The sequence below is a fragment of the Narcine bancroftii genome, chromosome 5 (assembly GCF_036971445.1).
Source record: "Narcine bancroftii isolate sNarBan1 chromosome 5, sNarBan1.hap1, whole genome shotgun sequence".
In the NCBI taxonomy this organism is placed as follows: Eukaryota; Metazoa; Chordata; class Chondrichthyes; order Torpediniformes; family Narcinidae; genus Narcine; species Narcine bancroftii.
The window spans coordinates 94411275-94427193 of record NC_091473.1 but is presented as its reverse complement, the minus strand read 5'-3'; the positions used below and the strand labels follow the sequence as shown (position 1 = coordinate 94427193).

Here is a 15919-nt window from a genome sequence, read left to right as displayed (position 1 = left end):
CCCATGATGTTGTGTGGACCTATGTAAACCTACTTCATGACAATCAAATCCTCCCCAAACTCAATATCAACCCATGATGTTGTGTGGACCTATGTAAACCTACTTCATGACAATCAAATCCTCCCCAAGCTCAATATTTTTCATGCATTTATATGCCTAGCTAAGTCTTTTGAATATTGTCCCAGCAACACATTCCAGGCACCCACCACTCTGTGTGCACAAACTCATCTGATAGCTCCCCTAAACTTTCTTCCATTCAAGATCAATAGATGTCCTCTGGTAATTGCTATTTTTTTCACAAGAATGTGCACAGCCGGGAGCGTGCCTGAGCTAAGGAGCTGAGCAGATGTGCTTTGAAAGAGCTCTCCGCAAAATATATTGAAAAGACTGTTAGAAAGCTCAAAACCAGAATTTTAGGGTCAAAAATGGATAAAGCTAGTGCCAAATGACCAAGGCAACCAAAAGCAAAAACTGAAGAAGCAACAACTCACCCAGTAACATAGAGTGGAAACCAGATGGGGAGCGACTTGGGAGAGGTCTTGGGACCGGCTGAACCCAGCAGAGCTGGGGGGTTGGCACAAGATATAACCAACATGAAAGACATATTGAAAAAGGTAACGGAAATCAAAGAAGTTGTGGAAGACTTAATGGAATGAATGACTCAATCAGGTTGAGCTGGACAAAACAAAAGCCAGGCTAAAGGAACTGGAAGAAAAAGCAAAAACATGGGACATAGAAGAAAAGGATTGTTGGACAAGATCGATCATATGGAAAATATCAGCAGACGTAACAATACAAGAATCATTGGACTGAGAGAAGGAATCGAGGGAAAAGATGTGGTGAGTTTCTTTGAAACATGTTTCATCCCACCATTTGTGGGATCCAAGTTGAATGCAAAGCTGCAAATTGAAAGGGCTTACCGGACCCTTGGACTATAACAGAGTATATAGGTATGTTTTTGGGTGATAAATTAGGAAAGGTTTGTTAGAGTAGGTTACATACAAACACTTTAAAGCAGATCTTATTTGAAATACTGGAGCTCTGCTAATGCTAGACATATTGGCTCCACAGCTTTTGCAAGAGCTTTGGAGAGTGCCCAAGATACTTCACTAATGGATTTTGATTACAAATAGGCAACAGATGAAAGATCTTGACGGAGCCGCAGACAGTCTGAAGGAGAACTTGCTATTCTAAGAGGGTCGTGTGGTTTTGGGAAGCAGAGAGAGTCAAACAGGCTTTCTCTTAGAGAGAGAGAGAGAGACACACACACACACAGATCGCTTCTACAGTGTTACAACTAGCAGCAGTAGCTGGGACTGGAACAGGGCAAGCTTGTGGAAAGCCCCATTTGGAAGATGCCTTGGTCAAAGCCCTTGTGGTTCATGCAAGAGGAGAGACTGGCTGTCTAATGTTTCACTTGGAGTAAGTGAAACAAGAAGGAACTCTGTGGCGATCCGAAAGAAAGAGGTTATCACCTGGAAAACCCTGATGGGGCAGGTTTTGTCAGCAAGACACTGAAGTGGCTGGTTAAAAAGGAACAACAAATCTCTCTCTAAAACCACTTACCTTTCAAGCACCAAAGCCTGGTGAACTTTATAAATGTTAAATTCTGTGCACAGTATAAGAATTGCCTGCAACCAGTGAACTTGGAGGAATGAGAAGTGAGATTGGACTGTGAACCAAAGAACTTTTCTGAATTTGCACAAATTACATACACATGCGGTTGGAATTAGAAGGGGGTTAAGTTATAGGTTAATTAAGTCAAAAGTGATAAGTTAAAGTTTGATTCTATTTTCATATTTAAAGATAATTAAAATCAATTTTTGTTTAAGTAACCATTTGTCTTGGTGAATATCTATTGCTTGGGGTCCTCTGGGCTCATAACGGGACCCAGAAGAACTGGCAAACTGGGACCATGACCAGTCCTGTTAAAGACTTTCAAATTACAGATTGGGTGGGGGGGGGGGTGGGGAGAGATGCGATCTTGGGCGCAGCATATGAATATTCAAAAAATAATAATGGCCCATTAGTGGCGGACAATACAAAAGTAATGTTTTTCCAGGACTTTAGCCCTACCATCTCAAACAAAAAAAAAATTTGACAAGGTAAAGAGATGACTGCGATTTATAATAAAAAAAATTAAATATTCAATGATTTACCCAGCAGCGTTGAGGGTAGATGTCTCAGAAGGCAGTCGACGAATTTTCAAGAATAAAGAAGTGGAAGCATTTTAAAGAAAATTCTGAAAAAATTGAAGTTGCCAGCTGAAAGGACTGAAAAGACCATTTCAAAACAGGACTAACTGAAAGATGTAGCACTGAACTTTCTTGTTTTCACTAATAAAATAAAAACTATTGTGGTTTATATGGAGAGCTCTGAAAGATAGAAATATGGTATGGAAAGTAACAAGGTGGGAACTCCAATTGGGGGGGTGGTGCACATGGTGCTGGGAGAGGACCGGTTTTAAAAGATGGCGCTAAAGAGAGGGTTTTTTCTTCTCCGGAAGAATTTGTGGGCTTTTTTCGTGGGCTTCCAGGTACTATTGTCAATGTCACCGTCAGAGCTAGGGATGTATGTGTTTCTTAAAGGGGAAATGTATGTGTTGGGAATGTCTCTTAAAAGGGAAATATGGCAGAATTAAAAAAAAATTAGAAAGATTTATTGTTATACAATATCTGTTTGGAAAAATTGTATGGTAAAACACTGAAGTTTATTAGTCTTAATATTAACAGGATAAACGACTGGTGAAGAGGAAGCGGGTCTTGGCACACTTAAAGAAATTAAGAGGATATAATCTTTTTGCAGGAAACACATCTTACCAAATTGGAACATGATAAGTTAAAAAGAGGATGGGTGGGACAAATAATATCGTCTTCCTTTGGTTCAAAGGCAAAAGGGGTGGCGATTCTAATTAATAAAAATAGATCGATGTAAATAGAAGATACTTCAATTGATCAACCCGGAAGGTATGTAATGGCACATTGTAAAATTTTTGGAGAAGCATAGATATTTATGAATATTTACGTTTCAAATTATGACGATGAAGTCTTTGTGAAGGATAGCTTCTTAAAAATAGCAGAGGGAAGACAATATATTATTTGGAGGAGATTTTAATTTCTGCTTGGACCCAAACTAGATAAATCAGCAAGACAATAACAAGGGTGAAAGCAGCAAAAACCACAGTTTCATATATGAAATATCTAAATCTTATTAATGTATGGAGGCAATTAAATCCCACAGAGAGAGACTACTCTTTTTAAACAAGGGTGCATGACTCACATACAAGGATTGACTTATTCTTAATGTCTGCCCAGTTAAAAAGTAGAGTGATGAAAAACAGAATGCCTAGTGAGGCTTCTATCAGACCACTCTCTTAATAATGGAAAAGCAATAGAATGAATACAGAAGGCATTTCAATTCTACATTGCTTAAAAGAACAGACTTCTGTAAATTTATAAAGAGACAGAAATGTGAAACAAATTTGTTGTCTACTAATGATAGTTTTCTGATATGGGACACTTTCAAAGCATATTAAAGGAGACAAAATATATCCTATACAAAGAATCTTAAGAGGGAACATAGGGCAGAAGTAAACAGTTTAGAAAAAGATATTAAAGAATTAGGAAAAAGTATCGAAGAATAGGACTACAAGAATATAGACTACTGGAGAATAAAAAGCTAAGATAAAATAAATACAAACCTATAGGACAGAAATCGGTATTAAAAAAAACTAAACAATACTATGGGTTGGGTGAATGGGTGTACAAAGTTTTGGCTTGGCAGATTAAAACAGGAGTCATCAAGAATGATAATTGCTATAAAAACAGACAGATAACCTAGTATATAAGCAAAAAAGAAATTAATGACTTTTTAGACCATATTACATGAAATTATACAAATCAGAATTACTAGATGAGAATGAAATGGAAGTATTTTTTTTTGAATATTGAACATCCAAAGCTAGAAGAGAGAAAGGATAGAATTAGATACTCCCTTTATAAGGGAAGAAATCAAAAAGGCCCTGGGCACCCTATGGGCTAATAAATTACTGAGGGAGGATGGCTTTCCACCTGAGTTTTATAGACAATTCAAAGAATTATTAATGCCCCTTTTAATGGATGTCCTGGACCAAGCAGTGGAAACACAGCCTCCTGGAATCATTCTCAACCGTGATTATTACAGTGTTACCAAAAAAGAATGGGGACCCACTAAAAAATGTCATACAGATCAATATTCTTGTTAAATGCTGATTATAAGATATTAGCAAAAGTATTGGCTAATAGGTTAACACTGTACTTGCCAAAACGGATGCATATGAATCAAGCAAGATTTGTTAAAGGAAGGCATTTTTAAATAGTCTAGGAAGATTATTTAATATAACACACGGCAAAATCTGAACTAAATCCAAATATTTGTCTCCCTAGATGTGGAAAAAGCATCCGGCTGTTTGAAATGGCCCTTATTTAAAACACGAAAAATTCAGTATAGGCAGAATATTTATAAATTAGATAAAACCTTTATATCATAAACTGCAAACTAAAATAATAACAAATAATCAGATGTCAGCAGTGTTCCCCTTGAGTAGATCGAGCAGACAGGGATGCCTCTGTCCCTAGTGCTTTTTATTTTAGCAATTGAACCACTAGCAGAGATAGTGAGGGATCCTGATATAAAAGGCTTCAAAGTCGGGCAAGAAGAACACAAAATTAGTCTATTCGCTGATGATGTGCTATTGTACCTATTGAACCGGCTAAATATTAAAAATTACAAGTAGGGACTAGAAAAAATATGGAAGAATATCAGGCTACAAAATAAATATGGATAAAAATGAGAATGCCATTAACAAATTTTGAATGAGATACCAAAAAGGAAATAAATTTAAATGGAAGACGGATGGAATAAAATATCTTGGTATTGCAATTGACAATAACTTGCAAAGTCTGTACGTACTAAATTATGTTCCTCTCCTTGGGAAGATAGAAAGAGATCTACAGAATTGGAGAGACTTACCAATTACTTTGGTGGGAAAGGTTAACAATGTTGAAATGAAAGTGATGCCAAGACTGCAATACCTTTTTCAATTGTTGCCTATTCTGTTACCTAAAAACTTTTTAAAGCTACTAAACAACCATATTAGACAGTTCCTATGGAATAATAAGGTAACAAGAATTGCATTGGAAAACTGACATGGGACCATGGGTTTGGAGTTCTTGGGACCATGGGTTTGGAGTTCTTGGGACCATGGGTTTGGAGTTCTTGGGACCATGGGTTTGGAGTTCTTGGGACCATGGGTTTGGAGTTCTTGGGACCATGGGTTTGGAGTTCTTGGGACCATGGGTTTGGAGTTCTTGGGACCATGGGTTTGGAGTTCTTGGGACCATGGGTTTGGAGTTCTTGGGACCATGGGTTTGGAGTTCTTGGGACCATGGGTTTGGAGTTCTTGGGACCATGGGTTTGGAGTTCTTGGGACCATGGGTTTGGAGTTCTTGAACTTCCAGTTTTCAAAAAATATTACCTAGCTGCACAGGCTAGATTTCTCGCAGTCTTCTTCACTGAAGACAACCCCCACCCCCCCGCCATCGTCTTGGGTCAAATGTATATGTACTTAATGTGGGAGGGGGAAAGCAAAGGACTTTAGTGATTTGACACACTATTTATAGATAAAGTAAAAGATGGATAGCTCCATTTTGATTAGAATGTGGCAAGAAATGAATGTATAGGAAAAGTAGGAATATTAATAAAAGCACCATTATGTGTGTCTTTAAAAAATGTTATTGCCTATAAACATAGGCAATAGAATATTAAATTCTTGGTATGACAATGATAAAAGATATATTAAGGACTGTTACACGGAAGGAACTTTTTGAACATTTAAAACAAATACGAAGTGTCCAATGGTACCACCTTCTGTTTTCTCCAGCTTAGATCATCCTTAGAGAAAGGTGTGGACAAACGTTGACCCCACCTGAAATTAGTGAAACTGAACGAACGGTCTGGATGGGGAATACATCCAAATTTATAACAAAAAATGTACTATGCTCTCCAGATTGGTGTAAAGACAGCATGACATCAATTACAAATGCAGGTTCAGTATAAATTTTTTTTTTACACCTTTTTTTATCTTGCCCCACAAAAGTATACACACATCAAAAACCAAAAATTCAGAGATGTGTTTCAGATGTGAGACTGAGTCAAGAACCTTTCTATATGCCACGTGGTCGTGTGCGAAATTGAGGCCATTTTGGCAAGAAATTGCTGAAAAATTAACTAGGATAACCGACCGGAGTGCCCTTCACGGGCGAAATGGGCAACAAATTGATCAAATATCAAATCTCATTTAATAAAATGGAACTGGCAGAAGAAGCAAAAAAAATATTGTGATCACTTGGAAGTCCTTGACCCCCCTTTACTTATACAGCATGATGGACTACGGAAATGAACAGTTGTATACCTATGGAAAAAAATACATATCACTTGAAGAATAAATATGACACTTCTGTAAAGGTCTGGCAGCTATACCTGGACCACATAGGGGCCCAGATACAATAATAAAAATGAAAAAAAGTTATAAAAGTAACTATTATACATACAAAAATGTAGTTTCTCCAACTGTACTGTATATTCAAAATATATGTAAGTGCTGACAGTGAATGGGTCTGTATGTATAGAGGAAGGGAAGGACCATTTTGTGTTTGTAAGAAAAAGTTTAATATATATTTAAAATTTAACTATATATTTTTGAAAAAAATCAGAAATGAAATATTTTAAAGTGTGCACAGCTTTGTAATTTGGAGGAAGGGTGTTCTGTTTCAAAGTCTGGACTTAAAAACCCATACTTTATTTTTGTCCTTGTATTTTGTACCAAAATTATTTCTGTGCTTTAGTTCCATCCTTGTTTTAAAAGGGTCTTCTGCATATTGCAATGCATGATTAAATGTTGAAGGTTGTAGGCCATTAGCATGTGTAACATTCCTACATGTCAAGTCCATTAAGAACCAGCTCTTCTGTAATGCATGTTACGAGCCCAGAGGACCCATAAACCCAGCAGCAATAGATATTCACCAAGACAAATGATTACTTAAACAAAAGTTGATTTTAATTATCTTTAAACATGAAAATTGAATCAAACTTTAACTTATCACTATTGACTTAACTAACCTAACAACCCCCTTCTAATTCCAAGCACATGTGTATGTAATGTGTGTGTAAGTTCAGAAAAGCTCTTTGGTTCACAGTCCAATCTCACTTCTCATTCCTCCAAGTTCACTGGTTGAAAGTAATTGTTACACTGTGCACAGAATTTAACATATATAAAGTTCACCAGGCTTTGGTGCTTGAAAGGTAAATGGTTACTGCTCAGGAAGGTCCTTGTCAGTTTTCAGAGAGAGATTTGTTGTTCCAGGACCTCCACATCTGATTCCTTTATAATCAGCCACTTCAGTGTCTTGCTGACAAAACCTGCCCCATCAGGGTTTTCCAGGTGATAACTTTTTTCTTTCAGGTCACCACAGAGTTCTTTCTTGTTTCACTTATTCCAAGTGAAACATTAGACAGCCAGTCCTCTCCTCTTGCATGAACCACAAGAGCTTTGACCAGGCTGAATTAAGAACTCCCAACCCGTCTTTCAAATGGGGTTTTCCACAAGCATGCCAGCCAGCTTGTCCTGTTCCAATCCCAGCTCCTAATGCTGGCTGCAACACTGTAGAACTATTCTCTCGCTCTCTCTGTCTCGCTCGCTCTCATCCGGTTTGACTCTCTGCTTGCAAAAGCACATGACACTTACAACAGCTTCAGATAAGCTGCGGCCCCAAGATCTTTCATCTGTTGCCTTTTTGTAAAAAACATTCCATTAGGGAAGTCTCTTGGGTACTCTTCAAAGCTCTTGCAAAGGCTGTGGGACTGACATGTCTAGCATTAGCAGAGCTCCGGTATTTCAAATAAGATCTGTTTTAAAGTGTTTGTATGTAACCTAGTCTAACATACCTTTTCCCAATTTATCTCCCAAAAACATATCTACATACTCTGTCACATGCACCCTTAAAACTTTTCTGATTAAAAATATTTGTCCTTGAGTGTTATAGAGACCATAGCTGATCAAGATGTAAAACATCTTTATTGTACAGAACAACTAACCATTCTATTTGGAGACCCTCTTGGTAGAATTTCCAATCTCATTGTACATAATTTTTATACTTTTAAGGACAAGGATAACAGCAGGTGATTGAATGCAGACTTGGTAACTACAACAGCATTTACTATAATATTTTTGTCTGACAAATTAATTGCATATTTACAATGGAATTAACTACCAAGGCACATTTACTGGGACAAATTAATTTGCATGCTTGGATAAAAGTTCCAAATAAATAGAATCCAGATATCCAAAGCATTGTTGTGATCGCTGACTTTAAGTGCTCAGATCTCTTCGACAGCAAATAAGCCTATGACCATGTTTGATGTGCTAAGTGACAAAGTTGATTCTGATTTGGAAGCTTTCTTGATTTCTGTTACAATGATGCAAAATAATTGGCTGAAGATGTTTGAAGCCTGATGTAAGCCAATTAACACAGCCCTAACATGTTGGTGTGTGCCTACAGTCCATAATCTGTAGACAGGTCTTTATTATAAAGCAATTTTCTTGATTGCAAAACAAATGACTGTTTATAATATACATTAGAACAGGTTTTCTGAATACTGGTTCTTGTATCAATGCCTCATATATTCACATAATTCCATAACCTAATCCACAGGTTTTCAACTTCAAATCGTTTTGATGCCTTAACGAGTAAACTTATCCTGAAATGGATTGTGAAGTGGGTGCAGCCAAATGGAATGTTTAACTTGAGTTTCTTGTATTTATTGATTTATTTGCCTTTTAAAGATCATTAATATATGCCACAGATATACACCCTACTCAACCAACTAATAAGCGATGTTGCCTGTGAATGAATTTCTGCTTGCGATGAAATCCGAATCCTGGTTTGAATGTAAACAGGCATTTATTCCAGAGAGAGAAGTTGCATTTGTCAGGAATAATGCATTGATGCAGGTGACCCATGATTTTCTCTTTACCACTGCAGTCTGACAGTTCTGTTATTTATTTTTACTGTTTTGTTTATTAAGGGAGCCACCTGAGTGGATCAGGCTAGGTTTTTTTCTCCTGTTATTTAAATTAATGTAGTTACAGCAAGTGAAGAATTTAAAAGTAAACATGCTCCCCAAGTTCAGCAGTGAACTGACAGAAAAATCCAGGTCATATTTTGGTAGCAACATGTGATCTTCCTATACATGCAGTAGAACTCCAATTATCCAAAATGGCCCAGACATGCCTATTTTGGATAAATGATATTTTTGAAAAACTGGTCATTTATATAAAAAAAACAGCCCAATAGCAACAACAAATCACTTGTAACAGTATTTAAACAACCACAAACAACAAAGGAAGGCTTTTTAAGCTTGAAATAATGTTAAATTTTCACCAAAAAAACAATCTGAACAAAAGCTAAATCCAGCAGCAAGAACTCTAAATCTACTGAGAGGTTTTTCCACAATTCCAAAAATTTTTCAGCCTCTTATGTCAGTTCGATTCCGGAGTGGGGGGGGGGGGGGAGATGGAGGTGGAAATCAGGTAACGGATTATTTTGATATCCTCATTTATCTGGAATTTTTCAGAGGCAAAATTTTAGCTTCTGAGTTTTTCAGATAAATGAGGATTTCTGATTTTTCTGAACTCCTCACTGACCAGGGGGAGGGTGGGGAATTTTTTTGAGGCAAACAGATGTCATTTCAGAGTCCAAATAATTTTGGATAATTGAGCACTTTGGATAATCAGAGTTGTACTGTACAGCATGGTTTTACGAATAGTACAGTTTAGAGGTTTCATGCAGATGTCACTCCTTTTTCCTCAAGCATTGATCACTTTTGCAAAGAATTTGAAGTTATAACCCTTTGCAACTCTGAAAGCAGTCAATATTTTCAAACTTGAAATGGTTTGAAATGCCATTATTGGCCGTTTAATCATTCTTAATGAGTACAGTGGAATCTGAGAAAAATTGATGGAAAGTCTGGGGAGAATGGAGGGTAAGACTTCAATTGGATAGTTGGTGTTTGAGTAAACCATTTACAATAGCTGAAATACTATACAAGTGTTATTAATGTAAATAATTTTTAGTAAGGTCTATCAGTTGGTGGGATTGCTACTGCTTAATACTGGAGAGCTATATATATTAAAATTAAATGACACTGCCCTTTCAAGCTTGTTGATTGGTTTGACTAGAACACAGAACAATGATCTGAAAAGTACTTTGAGCAAATATTCAAGATAGTACTTGGGATCATCCAGTAAGGGTATATGCATAGTACTGAGAAATGTGATGATTACTTTAAGATTATACATTACGCCCTCTGTTAGTCACCAGGACCAACACTGAGCATAAAACATAGTTCGGCGGCGCACATTCTCATGGCGAACCGGCCCCAGCCATGGGAAGTTAGCGTCATCAGGTGTTCTCCCTGACTCCAGCCTCCCATCCAGCACACGCCCTGGGCAGCAATTATGACATCACCACGCAAGTGGTGGCTGAGCCCGAACTGCCCTTAAAGGGGTGCGCGCTGAATTTAAATAAACAGTCGTTAACGACCTCTGGTGTGGTGACTATGCTTTCCAGCTGTGCAGAGCGCCACAGTGGTGACCCTGACGGGCCCAGATGCCTTTCTGGACCCAATTAACGATGGACATAGCTGAGGTAAATGCCATAGCCCTCAGCTTTCCCCTTTCTGGTCCCATCGCCCACGAAAGTGGTTCGGGCAGGCAGAGGCACAATTCCACCTGCGCAACATCTCAGCTGATGCCACGAAGTTCTACCATGTTATGGGCGCACTGTATCAGTAGACGGCGGCAAGGGTGGACGACCTCATATATCGATCGCCAGCAGAGGACAAATATACCGCCCTCAAAAACTGCTCCTGGGGATGTTTGGGCCCCCCCCCCCCCCCCACAGCAGCGTGCTTCCAGGCTCTCACACCTGGACGGGTTAGGTGACTTCAGGCTTGATAGATGAGATGCTGGCTCTGGCAGAGGATCACAAGCCATGTTTCTTCTTCCGCCAAATCTTCCACAAATGCCAGACGATATCCTGCTACATTTGTCTGAAGAGGACTTCACTGACCCCCCCCCCCCCCACTCCCGTAAGGCTGCAGCCCGGTCAGATGCCCTCTGGCGCACAAAGCAGGAAAACGAGGCGGCCCTCAGCCAGATTTCTAAACCGGGACCCCGTCGACTGCAGGCTACCCCTAAGCACAAGTCAGGGGAAACCCAGTCAACGTGGTGCTTTTATCACCAGCGCTTAAGAACCGCCAACTCTGCAATTTTCTGGGAAATGACCAGGCCAGCCGCCGTTGATGGCTGCGATGGTTGGCCATGTTGAACAGCCTCCTTCATATCACAGACAGATCCACAGGCCGCCGGTTCCTGGTGGTCACAGGCTGAGCTAAGCGCCCTTCCCCCTACAGCGCTGGAGACTCGTAACCGACCTCCCGCTCCAACCCTGCGTGTAGCCAATGGCTCTGCAATCAAGACCTATGGCACCCATAGAGTGCAGATACAGATTGGAGAATAAAAATTCACCTGGAGGTTCGTGCTGGCCTCTGTGAGAACCGTGCTGTTGGGGGACGTGAGGGGCAGGAGGCTGCTCAACACCCACACTTTTCACTCAGTGTGACTGGGCATGGCAGATGACGACAGGCCCAGAATTGCTGCAGTAACCACCGCCAGTGACGAGTATGCTGAGATTCTCAGTGAGTTTCCTGCCATCCTGGAGCTACGCTTCGACATCGCTTTCCCCTGCCACGGAGTTCCACCACATTGTCACACAAGGCCCCCTGTTGGACGCCAGAGCTAAACGGCTGCCATCAGAAAAATTGAATCAGGCGAAGGAGGAATTAATTCTCCAGGCTCCAGGAGTTGGGCATCGTCTGGTGGTCAAGACAGTGCCTGGGCAGCGCCTCTACACATGGTCCTGAAATCATCTGGTGGATGGAAGCCCTGTGGAGACTACAGGCGGTTAAACGACGCCACGACTCCAGACAGGTACCCGGTCCCCTATATCCAGGACTTCACGACCAACCTCCACAGCGTGCAGTTCTTTTCTAAGGTCGACTTAGTGCAGGGATACTACCAGATCCCAGTTCAACCTGATGACGTTGGAAAGACCGCTGTTATCACCCCTTTCAGCCTATTCGAGTTTCTCCGGATGCCCTTGGGGTTACAAAAACGCGGCCCAGACGTTCTAGCGCCTCATAGGTGGGTTGGGATTTGGACTTTGTCTTTGTCCACCTGGATGATATTCTGATCACCAGCCGGAGCTGCAAAGAGCACAAGGTCCATCTCCGTTCCCTGTTCCCCCGGGTGGGAGAGTTTGGCCTCATGGTCAACAAGGCCAAATGCCAGTTTGGGAAACAAACATTACAGTTCCTGGAGCACACCATCTCAACGACTGGGGCAGCTCCGGCACCAGAGAAAGTGGCAGTCATCCAGTGTTTTCCCCAAACCCTCTTCCCTTAAAGGCCCACAAGAATTTGTGGGGATGGTAAATTTCTACCATAGATTCATACCCAGCGCCGCCCGCACCATGCGCCCTCTCTTCGCGCTGATCGCGGCAAAGGAGAAGACGCTAGCCTGGTTGGAGCAGGTTGTCGAGACCTTCACAGCGACAAAACAGTCTCTTCTGGCGGACGTTATTGGTACACCCGTGCCCGGAAGCACACACTGTGGTTTCAGTCGACTCTTCAGCTACGGCGGTCGGGTGGAGTATTGGAACAGTGGCTGAGTGGGCATTGGCACCCGCTGGCCTTTTTCAGGAAGCAATTGCGGTCGCCGGACCTTAAGTACAGCACGTTCGCCCGGGAGCTCCTGGCGCTGTACCTGACCATCTGCTACTTTTGTTATTTTTTTGGAGGACAGAATCACAGTCTTCACTGATCATAAGCCCCATGCTCAAGCACTGGCTATGGCCAAGGACCCGTGGTCCACCAGGCAGCAGCGGCATCTTTCCTACGTATCTGAATATACCATGGACATCCGGCACAGGGTAGGCAAAGACAATGTGGTCGCAGATGCACTCTCCCTCCTGGCCATCAGCATGTTAACTCCTGGCCTTGACTATGTGCAACTGGCGCAGGCCCAACAGTACGACACCTAAACACAATCCACCGGACCGCCATCTCGGGTTTGCACCTCAAGGCTATCTGGCTACCTGACTCCGCTCAGGTGCTGCTCTGAGACACCTCTACTGGCCCACCACGCCCGGTAGTCCCGCAGGAATGGAGGGCGAGGGTCATCAGCTCGATCCATGATCTCGCTTATCCCTCAATAAAGGCAACCGTGAGGATGGTGACGCGATGATTCATCTGACGTGGGCTTGAAAAAGTGGCGGCAGAGTTGGCCCGGAACTGCAACAGGTGCCAGGCTTCTAAAATTTACAGACACACATGGGCCCCTATCTAATATTTTGACTCGGCAATACAGAGTTCCAGTACATCCACGTGGATGTTGTGGGCCCCATGCCGGTGTTCAGGGAGTCATGCTAACTTTTTACGATAGTGGACAGAGCAACGAGATGTCTGGGAGCCATCCCAGTCCATGAGGAATCGGCAGAGATTTGTGCCAGAGCCATGGTCAGCCAAAGGATTGCTCGTTTTGGTGTGCCGGTGGTGCACATCACGAGCAAAAGAGGCGCCCAGTTTACTTCTGCGTTATGGACTCAGCTGGCAAAGCTTTTGGGGGTAACACTCCACCACACCACGATCTACCACCCACAGTCTAATGGGTTGGTGGAGAGGTTCTGCTGACACTTAAAAGTCCACTCTGATGGCAAGACTTTACACCCTGGACTGGACAGATGAGTCACCCTGGGTCCTCCTCGGGATCAGAAAGGCACCCAAGGAAGCCTTGTCGGCGCCACTCTCCCTAGGTAAATTTTTCGGCCCAGAGGCCGATGCGATGCCCAAAGAAGGTGAGCTGCTAGTTGACCTCCGCAAAAGACTGGCCAACCTAATCCCGCCACCCCATCACACCACGGCACCCCACCATCCCATAGACCCAAGGAACTGGATGCGGTACGGTTTGTATTTGTCCAGAGAGGACCACAGAGGGCCCCATTGCAGCGCCCATACGAAGGGCCGTATAAGGTTCTCCGGCGGTCGGGTGGGACTTTCACCCTGGATGTGGGAGGGATGGAGGAACTTTTTACTGTGGACCGCTTAAAAGCCGCTCATTTGGACTTATCCCAGCCGGTGCAGACGGTCGTGCCCAAGCACCAGGGCCGGCCGCCAAAGCGAGACGCCTAGCTGGTTCTGGGGCGTTTGTGTGGCAAACTGGCCCTGCGTGTATCGCCACATGACGGGACAGCCATGGGAAGATGGCATCGTCAGAGGTACTCCCTGACTCCAACCTCCCTTCCAGCGCGCGCCCTGGGCAGCGATTATGACATCACCACGCACGTGGTGGCTGAGCCTGCACTGCCCTTAAAGGGGCGCGCGCTGAATTAGAATAGACAGTCGTTAACGATCTTTGGTGTGGTGATTATGCTTTCTCCAGCTGCACAGAGCGCCACAATAGCACGATTTCTGCATTGAACATGCTGCCACCTTTTCTTGATACATATTCCTCACGCCTTCATATTTCTGTCACTCTGGAAGCCTCTTAAATTCTACAACTGTTTGTGCTTCCACTACTACCCTTCCCAGCCCATTCCATAAATAAAATCCAATTTAAAAAAAAAAAAAAAAATTCTTCTTCACATTTCCTTTTAAAATTCCCACTGGGCTTGGATGGAACAGTTTTTTTTTTTCAAGCATTGTTTGGGAGGGGAGGTGTGAGAGGACAACACTGGACCTCCTGTTGGTAAAAGAGGCAGCGGAAAATAACGGGAATTTTTAATTATTAAGAGATATAGCACTGTAACAGGCCCTTGCAGTCTGAGCCCACACTGCACAATTACACTCAATAGACCCATTAATATATTAACCACTTGTGTCTTTGCAAAGTGGGAAGAAGCCAGAACACCTAGAGGAAACCCACCCTGTCATGGGGATAACATTCAATCCTGGGTTGCTGGTGCTGTTATAGTGTTGTCTAACTGCTACGCCACAGTTTGTGACCAGTGACCATACTTTTTGTTGGGTTTAAAGTAGGTATGGAAATTCCGGACTGGTGCACAAGTTGGTCATAAATTGGGGAATGACTAATTTTGATTAGGAGAGGCTGTTTGCAGCGAAAAGGACAAGTGAGATGGGAATGTTCGGTGCATGTTCCTGTTAGAGGGCAAGGCTGGCTGGATTATGGAACTTTGACAAGGAATATTGAGGCTCTGTTCAGAAAATGGAAATTGGGTACAGAGAGGTGGGATCAAGAGAATCTCTAGTATAAAAGATGCAAGTTATTTAGGAGAATCAGAAAGGCACAAATCTGTGACAGGAACATGCTGTCCCTGAACTCTTCCCATCTCACTTTTAAAATCTTTCCATTAGTCAGATGTCCCTTTACCTGCCAGCAGCTTCTTCAACTCAGCTTTGTCAATTCATGTTCACTGCTATTGAAATTGGCCTTCCCCAATACTCCAATGTAAAAGTGCTGTTTATTCATTCACTAGTCAAATTCATTTAGGAAATGTGCTTAACTATGTTTGACTAATCTGCTGTTTGTGGTTACTTCCATTACATTGGAAAGATTCCGAAGGCATCCTTGTATTTTGTGGTAGTTTCAGATTGACCTAATGGTCCTGGAGAAATTGTTTTGATCCTACATGTTTTGAAACTTGGTGTTTTGTAACTGTGATTTAAAAAAAAATTGTAATCTCAAAAATCCTTGCAAGATGGATCAAACATTCTCTCATAACAAAAAAGGAAAACATTTACAGAG

General features: G+C 42.0%; 1 protein-coding gene across 2 annotated transcripts in view; it reads left to right on the top strand.

Moving 5' to 3' along the window:
- Window positions 1-15919, top strand: part of LOC138763732 (SERPINE1 mRNA-binding protein 1-like) — a 54987-nt gene that overhangs the window by 15647 nt on the left and 23421 nt on the right. The window lies entirely within an intron of this gene.